General features: G+C 35.6%; 1 pseudogene; it reads left to right on the top strand.

The window, feature by feature from the left end:
- Nucleotides 1–6763: 6763 nt before the first annotated feature.
- On the top strand, nucleotides 6764–9910 carry LOC127561532 (protein VAC14 homolog; annotated as a pseudogene).
- Nucleotides 9911–12141: the final 2231 nt, after the last annotated feature.

Below are 12141 nucleotides of genomic sequence, written 5' to 3'. Positions count from 1 at the left end.
CTATTTTCTCTCCTCTACAGACTTTTGTTCTCTGTTTCCATCCTGTCCTTAGTGGTATTTTTGTTTGTTTGTTTATTTATTTTTTATTTTTATTTTTTATTTTTTTTACTGTTCTTTACATATCTTCAGTTTCTGTGCCTTTGTACTGGATGATTCCCATGCCCAACTTCCTCTTCAATTCATCTTCCTTTGAGACTCAGCTCAAGCTTTTTTTTTTCTATTAAAAACACTTTCTTGTCTTCATAGCCCTCCCAACTAAAAATGCCTATTCCCATCTACATCATATTTATTTTGTATTTGTTCTATACATATTTCAAAATACATATTTCTCTGACAATGCAATTTTAATGAACAAAGAAAGTATTTTAAATTTCAGTCTTTGTATTACTTGTGCCTAATTTGGTTACTGATTCATTAATAGAGACTTAATAAACAATTGTTGACAGTAAGAAGGTCACTATGTAACTCTTCAGGTTTACTTGTAACGTTTTAATTTAACCTGCTGACTAGTCTAATAGTTGTAGTTCTCTTGTCATTTATTGATCTCTCTGCTTCTGTATCAGAGCTAGTTGTTGGCATGAGCTAACCAGTACATTCAAGCCCTGTGAGTTGAATAGCTAAGTTGTCCCTATAATAGTTTTGATCAGAAAAAAGTTGCTTCTGGGTTCAATTTAGATGTAATAAAATTTACCCTTAATTGAGATCTAGAATTATTTCTTGTTAGAATCCTAGTGTTAACTCAATGGAATTGATACAATGCTTATTGATTTTTTACTCACCACACCCACTATCATATTTCCTATCACCCCTCCCCATTCTCTTACTATTGTTTTTTTTTTTTAACTCAGTCTACCCACCTTATTTTACCAATCCTTTATCCCTTCCTTTACCTTTTTCCCTAGTGTTTCTGCCCTCCTTTCTATCTGGTTCCTCATTTTTCTTTTCCTCTTTTTCCTCCTACTTCTGTAAATGATTGGATAAATTTCTATACCCAACTGAATGATGGTTATTCCCTCTTAGAGCCAAAATTGATGACATCAAGCTTCAGACAATGCTTATCCCCTCCCCTTTTTCTGTCAATTGTATTGTCTTTTGAGTTTCTTGGTGTGAACTACTTATCCCATTATACCTCCCCCTTCTTCTTTTTCCATACAGACCTTTTCCCACCTTTTAATATCTTTTTTCTTTGGTGTCATCACATCAAGGATCATTCACAACCATATCCTCAATCCATGTTATGCTCTGCTCTGTCTGCTCCAGTGACAAATACAGTTCTCAAGAATTATAGATATTACTTTTCCATTTAAAGATGTAAACAGTTTAACCTTTAAATACATATATTTAAATAAATATATATATATATATAGGTTCTCTTGAGTCCTTGTTTGTAGATTAAATTTTCTATTTCTGTTTTTTAATAGAAATAATTGAAAGTCTCTTACTTCATTGAAGTTCCATCTCCTCCCCTGAAATATGATGCTGAATCTTAATTCCTGGTTATAACTCCATGTCCTTTTGCTTCAGGAATATGGTATTCCAGTCCCTCTGATCCTTTATTGTAGAAGCTGCACATTCTGGGTAAGCCTGACTATTGCTTTTATTTGGCAGCTGACAGTATTTTTTTCTTGAGATTATAAGAATGCAATGAGATGATTCAAACCACTTCCAATAATCTTGTGATGAAGAGAGCCCTTTACATCTAGAGAGAGGACTGTAGGAACTGAGTCTGGACCACAACATAGCATTGTCACTCTTTCTGTTGTTGTTTGCTTGCATTTTTTTCTTTCTTGGTTTTTCTTCCTTGTTGATCTGATTTTTCTTGTGCAGCAAGATAATTGTATAAATATGAACTGCACTTAACATCCTTTTCATCTTAGTGAGACCGACCTTTCTTGACCTTTCTTCAGTCTATCTTGAACTGTAGAATGGTTTCATTTTGTTAAACTCTGTTTGAGAGGCTTAGTTTCATGTGGTTTTCAAAGGAATCTGGGAGAGCTTGAGCAACTTCCTGGCTTTATTCCACTAGCTTGTCTCCACAAGATTCTGGTGTCCTTTTACAGAAATAGGAAAAATTGGAAGAGGAACAAGTAAAGGAAATTGATAATGACTTGTGATTGGGGTTTATTGAATTTTAGAGGATCATAGGACATCTATCAACAAATACAAAACAGTTGGTGATGCAGGAAGAGAATTTAGGAGTCTAATGTTGAAAATAGATAACTGAGAGTAATCTATCTAAAAATAATAATGGAGCTTGTGGGACTTCATAAAACATTAAGTAAAAAAGAAATACTAAAGAATTTTTAAAAAGAAGAAGAAGAAGAAAGGATGTAGATTTGGAGTAATTCCATATCTTTAAGTGATAGATAGATAAGAAAATCAGGGAGAACAAATCATGTGACAAAAACACAGACAAGAGAATGTATTCTGAGTGTAGTCATCACTGTCAAAGGTTGCAGAAATTAAGAAGGATAAAGATTGAGAAAAGACCATCAGATTAGGTTCTTAAGTTATCAGGAGTAAATTTGTAGAAATAGTAACAATTGAGGCATGAGTTTTGAAGTCAGACTGCAAAAAGTCCAGAAATAAATAAGAGAAAGAAACTGTGCCAATGAATAAACAGTATTTCCTAGGAATTTGATTAAGAAAAGGACCAGATGTAGAATAAGAAATTAAGAGGTCATCTGATATAGTTAAGTTTTCTGAGCCTGAGAGAACTAAGAAACCCATAGGAAAAGTGTCAAGAATAAAAAGAAATAGGTGTTTATTGGGGGTGAATTCTACTGGAACGGATCATGTGAGATTGGCAAGGAAAAGGGCAACTTTATTATCAAACCTGATGGAAAGGGGAAAAGAGTTGGAATTGGTGTCAAAAAGTTTTGAAAATAATAAGAATGGGGAAAGAGATACTTCACTTTAAATGACTTCCATTGTCTTTGTTGGTGGTGGTGTTGAGTAGGTTTCTGATTCTTTGGGTTTTTCTTGGCTAAGAAATGAGTGGTTTGCCATTTTCTTTTCCAGTGCTTTGAGACAAATGGGGATTAAGTGATTCATACAGGATCATAGAACTAGTGTTTTCCTGAGACCAGATTTTAACTCAGGTCATCCTGACTCAAATCCACTACTCTATCTACTGAGCCACCTACTTTCCTCACCACTATCTTACTATGTAAAAGTGGAAGTCCTCACCTGATGGCAGGGGTGGTTGCAAGAAATTTTAGATGAAAATAAAAGATTTGGGGCCTTAGTAAAGGTGGCACCCATAAAGCAATAGCAGTCCTGGGTAAATGACTAAAGAGCCACAAATATCTTACAGGCTGCCAGTGTGCTACTCCCCATTCCCATCCCCCCTCAATGTCCCAGTCCCCACAGCAATCATGAATGAGAAGAAATGCAGGTCTTTCATACCCAACATCCTGCAAATCCTCAACAACAATCTGTACAAGAGGAGGAAGGTGGCAAGGCTGGAAACTGAGAAACTGGTTTAAAAATTTCTAGTACCTATTAAAGGTACAGATTAAGCATGTGACCCAGATTCTATAGCAGGAGTTTGCTTTCTTTCAGCACCCTAACAAGAGAAAAGGAAGTCTTTCTTACTGTGTTGCTACATAGCATGAGGCAAGGACTCTAAATTGTGTCTAAAGTAGCGGATGTGCTAACATTCTTCAATGATGTCAATGGCTATGAAGCCCTGTACAATATCTTCAAATTGGCCCAAATCTCTGTCCTGCCCCACGTGGGTATAGTTTTTGTTGAACTAAGCAAGTTAGCTACTGATCCAGATCTCAATATCAAAAGTGGTTCTGAGTTCCTAAACCAATTTTTAAAGGATAGCAATCAGATTTTGAATCTTGTCACCCATATTCAGAGTAATTTGTGTTTCCTTTACTGTAATTTTCTGAAGTTGTTTTATTAATTTTTTTTAATGTTTTCTTCATTGCTATAATTAGCATTTAGCTCAGGAAAAGACTTCACCTATTTGTTTAGTCAAACTGATCTTTAACAGGGTCACTTAACTAACTGGGCTGTTTAAATAAATGTTTAGAAAGTAGAGCTATATTTTAACAAATTGCTTTTTAAGACACAAAGTTTGTAAAGTCTTCCCTTGGCTAGAATTTTATTTTATTTATTTATTTATTTTTTTTTTAACAAATTGCACATAGGCAGCTTACCTACCAGCATGGCAGAAAAAATAAAAATGAAATGAAAATAAAAATAAATGAGAATTTTATTATAAGAGCTTATACGAAATTCTCTTGGAATTTAGATATATGTTTCTACAGCTCTGTCTGTAGAGGGGAAAGGAAGAAAGTAAAGACTAATCATATTATTTCATGAGTCAAGCCACAAATATGTGCCAGAGAGAATGGATTCTTTTGCATAATTTCATGTTTGTTTCTAACTAACAAATGTTTGTTTAAAATATATTAAAAGATAAGATTATATTTCATATTTTAGCAAGTTGTAGCATTTTTATTGAATTAAGTCATAATCACAATTTTTTCTTCATTTCTACATTTAAACTACTTTTCACAAAGTGATTTCTGGGATTAGTGATTGTAGGCATAATGGTTCTAAATGTACTTTTTAGTTCTAATGCAACTAAAGCTAAGTGAAAAGTCAAAGTTGATGTCAAAAGCCATAGTTTATTTTTTAAACTGTTTGGTAGGGGAAAGAAGGAAGGAAGTAAAAAAGAAAAATGAACAATATAGAAAGCTTTATGAAATTATCTGGTTGATTGAGAGGAGAATGGGAAAAAATATCCTAAATTGTAAATACTGGCTAATTGCTGCCTTACTACATAAATGTTCAGGGACAGCAGTTCCATATTTTGTATATTGTAGCTAAAAATTCTATGCTATCTTCTTTAAAGGGTGAGTATCCCATATTAAGTCTTGCTCTTGAGTCCCATAACTTATAAATCTTGTGTTTAGAAGATAACTATATGTACTACATCTAAAATTATGTTATAAAGCAGCAGTTATCAAGATTATTTGGTGCTAAGAAATACAACAGTGGTTCAATGGAATAGGTTAGGCTCATAAGACACATTAGTCAATGGCTATAGTAGTCTAGTGTTTGTTAAACCCAAAGACTCAAGCTTCTAGGATAAGAATTCACTATTTGACAAATACTGCTGAAAATAAAATGGCAGAAACTAGTCATTGATCTTATATCAAGATAAAGTAGAAATGGGTTCATGATTTAAATATAAAGAGTGATACTATAAGCAAATTAGGAGAATAATCTATCTCTCAGATCTGTGAAGAAAGGAGCAATTTATGTACAAAACGTAATAAAGAACAGTATGAAATGCAAAATAGTTTTGAATACATTAAATTGGAAAGTTTTTGCACAAACAAAACAAATACAGCCAAGATTATAAGGGAAGGAGAAAGCTGGGATGGGTGGAGGAATTTTATGGGCAGTGTTTCTGATAAAAGCCTCATTTATAAAAACATATAGAAAAATGACTCAAATGATCAAAGGTCATGAAAACAGACAATTTTCAGGCAAAGAAATTAAAGCCATTTCAAGTCATATGAAAAAAAATGCTCTTAATCACTATTGAATAGAGAATTACAAATTAAAACAGCTCTGAGGTATGGCTTCACACTTCTCAGATTGCCAAAGATGACAGGAAAAGATAATGATAAATATTAGAGGGGATGTGGGAAAATTGAGACGTTAATGCATTGTTGGTGGAATTAAGAAATGATCCAACCATTCTGAAGAGCAATTTGGAACTATGTCCAAAGGTCTTTAAAACTATACATAATCTTTGAACCAGTGCTATCTCTACTCTATCTGTATGCACAGATCATAAAAAATGGAAAAGGACCCACATGTCCAAAAATGTTTGTAGCATGCCTTTTTGTGGTGGCAAGTAATTGAAAATTTAGTGGATGCCCATCAGTTGCTGAATAAGTTATGGTATTTGAATGTTATGGTCTACAAATAAATGATGAACAGACTGATTTTAGAAAGACCTGGAAAGATTTACATTAATTGATACTGAGTCAAACAAGTATAACCAGAAAAATATTGTACACAATAATAGCAAGATTGTGCAATGATAAACTATGATATACTTGGTTATTCTCAGTGGTTCAGTGATACAAGGGAAATTCCAATAAACTTTGAATGGAAAACTCCATCCATATCCAGAGAGAGAACAAAGAAGACTGCACATAAATCAACATGTGCCATGTTCACTTTATATTCACTGTTTTTTTCCTTTTTGTTCTGATTTTTCTCACCTAACATGATTCATAAGGAAATACATTTTTAAAAATGAATGTACACATGTAACAAAAAAAGTGTTTTACATGGAACTGAAGAAAAGAAAAAAAAAGAAATGATGAGCAGACTAATTTCAGAAAAAATAACAAGATTATGTGATGATCAACTATGATGGACTTGGCTCTTTTCAACAATGCAGCGATTCAAGGCAATTCCAAGAGAGATAAAAAATGTTATCTGCAACCCGAGAGAATTATGGAGACTGAATATGGATCAAAGTATATTTTAACCTCTTCTTGTTGTTGTTGGGTCTTTTTCTTTCTTATGACCTTTCCCCCCCTTTTTCATCTGATTTTTCTTGAACAAAATGACAAATATAGGAATATGTTTAAAAGAATTTCTTCCTTTGGGATAGTGGAGGTCAAGGAGGAAAAAAGAAAAATTTGGAACAAAAAGTTTTACAAAAAAGAATGTTGAAAACTACATAGGTATTTGGAAAAATAAAATGATATCTTAAAAGATGACTAGAAACAGTAACTGTGAGCTTGAGAGAGAGGAACTTGGGAGCTGTGTATATATGGTCCCCATTGCCTCTGGTCATCAGGTTGTTTTTCATGTCCTTACTGACAGCAATATCAAGGCCTCACTTTCATAATGCACTACTTAATTATTTGCTTCATGACATTTTTTTTTTTTTGTGAACAACTTCATGAGGCAATTAGAACAAAATATTGGGAAACAGATTTTTAATCATCTTGCTTTCCTCTTCAGCAAATTAATTATGTAACCCACATGCAAAAATGTTTGTAGCAGCCCTCTTTATAGTGGCAAGGAACGGGAAATTGAATGAATGCCAGTCAATTGGAGAATGGCTGGATAAGTTATAGTATATGAATTTAATGAAATATAATTGTTTTATAAGAAATGATGAGCAGGCTGATATCAGAAAAGTCTGGAAAGATTTACATGAGCTGAGTGAGGTTAACAGAACCAAGAACACATTGTACACAATAACAACAAGATTATATGACGATCAACTGTGATGGACTTGACTCTTCAATAATGAGGTGATTCAATACAATTTTAATTGACTTGGAAAGGAAAATGTCATTTGCATCCAGAGAGAGAACTATGGAGACTGGATATGGATTGAAACATATATTTTCACCTTGTTTTTTTTTTTTCCTATATTTTTTCTCATTTGTTCTGATTTTTCTTGCACAACATGACAATCATGGAAATATGTTTAAAAGAATTATTTGTCTTGGGCAGGAGGAAGGAAAAGAAAAAAAAATGGAATTCAAAATCCTCCAAAAATGAACATTGAAAACTATCTTCACATGTATTTGTAAAAGTAGAATATAATTGAAATTAAAAAAAAAAAAAAAAACTAATTGTGTGATCTTGAGCAAATCATTTAACCACTCTGTACTTTACCCTTCCTATCTCTAAAATGAGAGTAATACATACCTTTATTTACTTACTTCACAGGGTTATTGTGGAGATTAATTACATATAATGTTTGTAAAAGTTTTCAGTGACCTGGAGAAAAACTCAAAATAAACACAAAATAACCTATTTATTTGAAATAAATACATGGATGATTGAATAAATAAATGACATTGTAGGGGGCCTTAACAAATTTAGAGACTCCAACAATCTTAGCACTTCATCTGCTAACTCTGGACCAAGATTAACCTGCTAGATCCTAAGAAATTAAATGAGATATTCCTCAACATGGGAGACAACAGCAAAGAAATAGGAAAAATGTGCTAGGTATCTCTCAGACCTAATCTTTAAAATCTTTAATCTTTAAAAAGATTAAAAAGAATTCCTCTAGTATCAAGTTTGCTAAATTGGCCAACACTTAGTGATTCACTGCCAGGACTCAAATGATTCAATTCAGTTCACAGCAATGTGATAGATGAGGAAATCCATCCAGTTGAATGGCTGGATGATTTTACCTTACTCCCTAGTCATTTTGCATTTGACAGCCATTTTGCCCTGCCTGGCCTATAATAACTGAAAGAAAACATAAAGGAAATGGCCAGTGTGTATAACCAGAGCCTGATGAAATTAGTCATTCCTATTGATGATGTCAGATTAACCAAGGCCCCAGTCCCAGAGCCATTCAGAGTCTAGACTAAACTAGGCCTTAGCCAAGTCAATCAGTGGCTGTTTATGTGCTTTTTGTGATTCCAACGTCAGCGTTTTCACACCAACTAGTGCTAAAGGGTTACCAATGATACTGAACATTGATAAGATCATGTAGGTACTAAACTTCCATAAATAAACCTTTGAGATAATGACCAAGATTGCTGTCCTAAATGGCTCTACCAAGTCTACCAAATCTATCAAGACTCCCTGGAACATGTTCCAAAACACACACAATGTTTTCCCCCTCGACTTTAGACCTTTGGAATTTAATAAGTTTATCCTGAGGAACTTGAAGATTTTGGCATAAGTTGAATCATCCCCTCTAGGCCCAAGAGAAGATCTGGCTTCTTTCATATCCCCAACCTATTAGTTAGCCGCTGGAATCTCCTGTCCATTTCTGGCAGAACCAGCCAGCTGTGTCCCCTGGTAGCAAAGACTAACTTCTCTATTGACCATGAATTAATAATTTTACAATGTTGTGATCATCTTGCTAAAGGATCAGCAGTGACTACTAACTTCTGGAGATTCACATGCCCTTCCTCATCAGGCAGCTGTATTTACTGTTGCAAGTTGAAAGTATCTTCTCTTAGCAGACCTCAAATTTGCCTTAACAATGTTTCACATCCTATTTGCATTTTTGTTTTTCTTCCCAGGTTATTTTTACTTTCTGAATCCAATTCTCCCTGTGCAACAAGAGAACTGTTCTGTTCTGCAAACATATATTGTATCTAGGATATACTACAACATATCTAACATATATAGGACTGCTTGCCATCTAGGGGAGGGGGTGGAGGAAGGGAGGAGAAAAATCGGAACAGAAGCAAGTGCAAGGGATAATGTTGTAAAAAAAATTACCCTGGCATTGATTCTGTCAATATAAAGTTATTATAAAATAAAATAAAATACATAAAAATAAAAAATAAAAAACAATGGTTCACATCCTCAACACATATCTTATTGACAGTCACAAAGCTCTACCAACTAATAAATCAGCTGAAAGACTGATTTTAGAGAGATAGAGCTTATTTTGTTGCCTCTACCAGTCCTAATGCCACAATCCAGTCACCAAAGTACTCTATTTCCTTGCCCAAAATACCACCATACCTATGGCCTCATCCAGAAATTTGGTGTCTGAGTGATCACCTCATTGAAGTAGACAAGCTTGTGTAATTGATTGTATAATTAATTTTCAAACAGCTGCACCTATAGCTGCTGAATGTGAAGAACAACTCCTACATAATCAAAGCCCTATATAATCTTGCCAACTTTCTTCTTCAGAGAAATGCCTTCCAGCTCCTGTCCTATAAAACTGTACTGTATGACCAATCCAGAATTCATGCAGCCTGAGGGTAGTGTAAAGATAGCCCCAAACTCCCAGAAAGTAGATTTTTCCCCCATTGACAATGTGGAGCTACTGGAGTATTTTGGGAAGATTCAGAGCAATGACCTGGAGCTGAAATACCAGCAGAATAGGTATAGGGACCACCTGAATAGCAAGATTATCCTCTGACCTCCAAGCATGCACAGTTCAAGGATGGAGGCTACTCCAAGGCTTGATATGAAAAGGAAGTCAAAGGAGTGGCCCTGTGGACCATTTTATGGCCTTTACAAAGACTTTTCCAGGATCCTATTGCTGAGGTGATGGTAGGTATGTATATGTGCTACCCTCTATTCTAGATAGGCACACCATACAGCCAAATAGGAAGCCTATTCAAGGGCAAAGAAAGAAAGAGTGCTCCGCTGTATTGCCTGTTCCTCCTGCTAGCCTCTTCCTCCCATGCTTAGGTATGGATATCATTGACTGCTGCTCCTTCGCTTTTACATCTATACTAGAACAGCAGCAGAATGAATCTCCAACTCTCCCAAAATGACTTGCTTAAAACTTCTCTTAAGATGTGGGGTAACTAGATGGCACAGTGGATAGACCACTAGCCCTAAAGTCAGGAGGACCTAAACTCAAATCTAGCTTCATTCACTTAGTAGCTGTGTAACCCTAGGCAAATCACTTAATCTCAATTGCCTCACACACATAAAAGAGAGAAGTAACACACATTCTAAGAGGCTTCTTTCACTTAGATTGAGATAACTTGATTGGGTATGTGTTCTGGCTCTTAATCTAGTTGGATCACAGGGATTTATACAAAATGAGCTGGTGTTTGTCACTGATAGGATAACTGGAAAAAAATGATTTGAAGATAAAAGACAATCTGGCATTAAGATGGTTAACAGAATAAAAGAATGAATAAATTGAGACATTTATTAAACATTTACTATGTACAAAGAACCTTGATAAGCAGTAGAGGTACAAATGGAAAGCAGAGATGGTTTCTGCTCTGGGGGAACTCATGTGCTAATGAAGGAGACAACACATAAAGGAGCTGCAGCTTCAAATCAGATGAATGGTTCCCAGAAGGTACAGCTGCAAAGTACATTATAATGTATCTTCTTTAAAGTTATTTCTATTGATAAAACTCTATCAGTTTCTGATGTAAAACCATTTGACAATGTCAAACTTTCTTTCCCCTATTTTCAGTAGCTGTAGCTTCTAAAGAGGCGGGATATACAACATCTGCAAAAGCCAGTGCCAAGTCATATTATATGTTCCCCAAGGATGATATGTATGAGGAGCAGGACGGAAGCAGGACTAGTGGCCTGTGGAGACACTAATACTCCTAGGGCTCTTGGATTTATTTACCCTCTTGGCAGCAATTGGCAATTATTTGAATATTGAAACATGGCTCTTTCCAATCTTTTCAGTCTCCTTATACCTTATACCTCCTCCTGTCCATACATTCTATTATTCACTGATACTAGTCCCCTTGCTATTCCATATAAAAGATACTCCATGTCCCAACTCCATTAATGAAATTGAATGGATGAAGTATTTCTCAGTATTGAGTCACATGATCCCTGTTTCCAGAGCTGGGACCATATAGGGAGGTCATATGATCTCTGGAGAGATGAACTTGAATCCTGGGATACAGGAAGTTGAAGGAAGTGACATGACTTATGGGAGGCAGCCAACATTGGTGACCATTGGTCAATGATGGTTATGGACTTTTAGTCTATCCAATGAGAAGGCTCGGGCTTTTTGCTTTTAAACCCTGGATAAGCCAGAAGCTGGCCAGGTTCCAGGATTACATGGCAGAGTTGGGATGGCTCCCAGGTGTGTCTGGGCCTCTCCCAGCAGGTATTAAATAAAGGCTCTCTCTTTGTACCTGAAGATGTCTCTGATTAGTTAATTGGCAAAGGAGGACTTGCACCCAACCCATCCGAGTTTATGGGGGCTCGTCCGGGATCTGGCTTCTTAGAAAGATGATTGAATCTTGATTCAAAGTAGGTGCCAGGTTTGGTTTTCCAACTGACTTTGAGATCAGACTCTCAGCCTCCCTCTCTGTGAAGAATGGGCCTAGGGAGATGAGACACTTAGATACAAATAGAAGGCACACAAGTCTTCAAAGATGAAGCCTGAGTAAGAGAGAGCCAGGTTACTTAAGCATACTGTAACCATAAGAGGCACTATCTGTTAATGTGCCCTTGGGGGTGGGCCTTGGGATCATCAAGCTTTGGTAAGGAGTGAGGGCCAGAGTAAGGAGTTCTGTTAACGGCACAAGATGAGGTGCTCTGTGGTTGGCTAGGAAGACAGGCAACTCCTTCTGATTCTGGTTTGTCAAGCCACTCTGGGGGTGTTGGCTATGCATTTGTTGGAGACCAAGGGTAAGTTTGGATGTTCTGAGAGGT

The sequence above is a fragment of the Antechinus flavipes genome, chromosome 4 (assembly GCF_016432865.1).
Source record: "Antechinus flavipes isolate AdamAnt ecotype Samford, QLD, Australia chromosome 4, AdamAnt_v2, whole genome shotgun sequence".
Taxonomy (NCBI): Eukaryota; Metazoa; Chordata; class Mammalia; order Dasyuromorphia; family Dasyuridae; genus Antechinus; species Antechinus flavipes.
The sequence above is the reverse complement of the archived record's forward strand: the minus strand, read 5'-3'. Positions and strand labels throughout refer to the sequence as shown.